Below are 3707 nucleotides of genomic sequence, written 5' to 3'. Positions count from 1 at the left end.
CCCGACCGGGACTAGAACCCGGTGTGCCGGCGCCGCAAGGCGGAGGATTAGCCTGTTGAGCCACGGCGCCGGCCTAAGCCTTCAATTTTTAGTAGATCTTTTGGTATGGTGTAAGACAAGGATCCAATCCGTTCTTTGCATGGGAATATCCAACACTGCTTATTGGAGACTGTCCTTTCCACTTTGGGTATTCATGGAGCCATTATCAAAGCTTCATTGACAATGTATGTCAACGTGTATGTTCGGTTTATCTCTGGCCCTTCTATCCTGTTCCATTGGTGTACGTATCTGTTTTCATGCTGAGTACCTTACCATGTTGATTACTATAGTTTTGTAAAATAATTTTAAATCAGGAAATGGGATGACTCCAACCTTGTTCTTCTGTCTCAAGATTTTACTTTACGTTGCCGGCACCGTGGCTCAACAAGCTAATCCTCCGCCTTGCAGCGCCTGCACACCGGGTTCTAGTCCCGGTCGGGGTGCCAGATTCTGTCCCGGTTGCTCCTCTTCCAGGCCAGCTCTCTGCTGTGGCCCAGGAGTGCAGTGGAGGATGGCCCAAGTCCTTGGGCCCTGCACCCCATGGAGACCAGGGAGAAGCACCTGGCTCCTGCCTTCAGATCAGCGCGGTGCTGCGGCCGCAGCGCGCTACCGCGGCGGCCATTGGAGGGTGAACCAACGGCAAAGGAAGACCTTTTTCTCTGTCTCTTTCTCTCACTGTCCACTCTGCCTGTCAAAAAAAAAAAAAAAAGATTACTTTACATTAAGGGTCTTTTGTGATTCCATATGAGTTTCAGATTTGTTTTTTCTATTTTTGTGAAAAATGCCACTGGAATTTTGATGGAGGGTGGGCTGAATCTGTATATCACTTTGTGTTACACGAACATTTAACAATTTTAATGTTTCCAATCCATGAACAGAAAATAGTTTTCCATTTATTTGTGACTTCTATTGCTTTCATTAATGTTTTATAGTTTTCAGTATATAAAACATTCACCTTTCTTGATTAAATTTCTAAGTATTTTACATTCTTTGATGTTATTATAAACTAAATGTTTTTCTTGATTTCCCTTTTGAACAAATAATAATTGCCTCAAAACGACACAACTGATTTGTGTGTATTTATTTTGTATTCTATTACATGAGTGAATTCCTTTACTAGTTCTAATGGGGTCTTTTTGTGGAGTCTTTAGGGTATCCTACATATAGAAGCATGTTATCTGCAAACACGGAAAATGTTACCTCTTCTTTTCTAATTTGGATGCCTTTTATATCTTTTCATTGTCAAACTGGCCTTGCTAACACTTCCATTGTCTAATTGAGTTATTCGTTTCCTTATTGTTAAGTATTTTAAAGCTGTTGGTACATTTTAAATAAGAATCTTTTATCAGAGATGTCTTTTGCAAATTTTTCTCTCAATTTTTGACTTGTCTTCTCAATGTCTTGAGGTTAATAGTTGCTTTTTTTTTTTTTTTTTTTTGACAGGCAGAGTGGACAGTGAGAGAGAGACAGAGAAAAAAGTCTTCCTTTACCGTTGGTTCACCCTCCAATGGCCGCTGCGGCCGGCGCACCTCGCTGATCCGAAGCCAGGAGCCAGGTGCTTCTCCTGGTCTCCCATGGGGTGCAGGGCCCAAGCACCTGGGCCATCCTCCACTGCACTCCGAGGCCATAGCAGAGAGCTGGCCTGGAAGAGGGGCAACCGGGACAGAATCCGGCACCCTGACCGGGACTAGAACCCGGTGTGCGAGCGCCGCTAGGTGGAGGATTAGCCTGTTGAGCCACAGCACCGGCCCAATAGTTGCTTTTATTCTTAGTCTTTAAAGACAAAATTCTGTCAATTTCTGGTTTTAATTGATATAATGGCCATAATTCCTTTCAGATTTCTTTTTGGATAGGTTTTTCTCTTTTTCTTTGTTATTCTTCAATACTTTAATGCATCCAAGTGTGATTTTATTTTTATTTACCTTTCTTGGAACTCTTTGTGCAATTTTCTTTTAAATTTTTTTAAAAACATTTATTGATTTATTTGAAAGTCAGCGATACAGCAAGAGAAGGAGAAACATCACTCCCCAGGTGGCCACAATGGCCAGGGCTGGGCCAGGCAGGAACCAGGATCCAGGAGCTTCATCCAGATCAGGGGTGGCAGGGGCCCAACCCCTTGGGCCATCTTCTGCTGCTTTTCCAGGCCATTAGTAGGGAGCTGGATCAGAAGTAGAGCAGCCAGCACATGAACAGGTGCCCAGATTGGATGTCAGTGTCACAGGCAGTGGCTTTACCCACTACACCACAGTGCTGGCCCCATCATTGGCTAATCTTAATCTAAGATTTTATGCTTCTCACTGATTTTAGAAAACCTTTATCCCATAGCTTATCAGCTCCCATGTGATTTCTTCTCTTCTCTGGTGCCCCCATTAGATAGATGCTGAGCCTCTCCTTCTCTCCTCCACTCCTCTCCCTGCTGCTTCATATTTTCCATTTTCTCCTTATCTCTGTGCACATGTGACATCATTGCTCAGTTCTTTTAGCTAAGGAAGGCTTCTCCTTCAGCAGTGTTTAAGCTGACAATTGTTTGTTTTCTATTGCTGCCAGAAGAAACTTAGCAGTGGTTCTCATGTGGCACTTGGGGGTCCTCTTTCACGTTCATTCTTGGTTGGAAGAATTCAGTTCTTTACAGTTGTAGGACTAAGGTTGCTGTCTCCTTGGCATGTGAGTCTTTTCATCTCTGAGTTAATGATTGTTCTTCCAGTCCTTCTCACTCTACAAATATCTCAGACTTAGCTCACTGATGCATCTCTCACTCCCTACTCTGCCATCTTCTAGCACTTTTTGGGGTCCCTATGATCACACTGGGCCTCCCTGGATAACCTAGGATTATCGTCCTACTTGAACATCAGCTGCATAATAACTTTAATTACACCAGTAAATCTTTCTGTCCCTTACCATATGAAGGCATTTCAAAAAGTTCCTGGAAAATAAAGTTAAAAGATAAACTAATTTGGATGCCAAAAAAAATGAAGTCCATGCCTAGTTTTTTTTCATAATACACTTTTTCATAAAATTTAGGAAGACTGCTCATGTTATAATTAGGGGGGTAACACAAGGACCAAAAGAGATCTTTCTGAAGAGGTTGGCAAAATTATGCCTCCTACCTGACCCAATATTGAATTTTTCTTTGTTATCTATATATTTAATTTCTACAAATTCTGGGAGAGATTGTCAAATCTTCCTGTTCTTTTATTTGTGTGATGACTTTTATTTTCATATGGTATGATTTCCTTCTTTTATGTCATTAATGGATCTGACCCTCTTGGGGGACCTATTGTCATCATTTATTAAATTTCATGTTATTATTCATAACCAGTGATGTGCGGAAGTCAGTTTGCCAGAACTGATTCTATGAATCTCTGTCCAGCTTTGCCTTCAGTGACTACATTCACATTGCTAGCTTGAAATCAGCCATGATGGGAGAATTTACACCATGAAAACTGACAAGTGTTATAAATCAGAGCAGGTGGGGGTTTTTTTTAGAAGCTTGTTTACTAGTATAACATTGTTTGTAACAGATTATTAATTTTGAGGTTTTCAAATAGCTTATCTACTTATTTTTATTTTATTTGAAAAGCAGAGAGAATTTCCACCTACTGGTTCACTCCCCAAATGCCTATAACTACCAAGGCTATGTCAGGTCAAAGCCAGGAGCCCAGAATTCC

The sequence above is a fragment of the Lepus europaeus genome, chromosome 2 (assembly GCF_033115175.1).
Source record: "Lepus europaeus isolate LE1 chromosome 2, mLepTim1.pri, whole genome shotgun sequence".
NCBI classification, from domain to species: domain Eukaryota; kingdom Metazoa; phylum Chordata; class Mammalia; order Lagomorpha; family Leporidae; genus Lepus; species Lepus europaeus.
The sequence above is the reverse complement of the archived record's forward strand: the minus strand, read 5'-3'. Positions refer to the sequence as shown.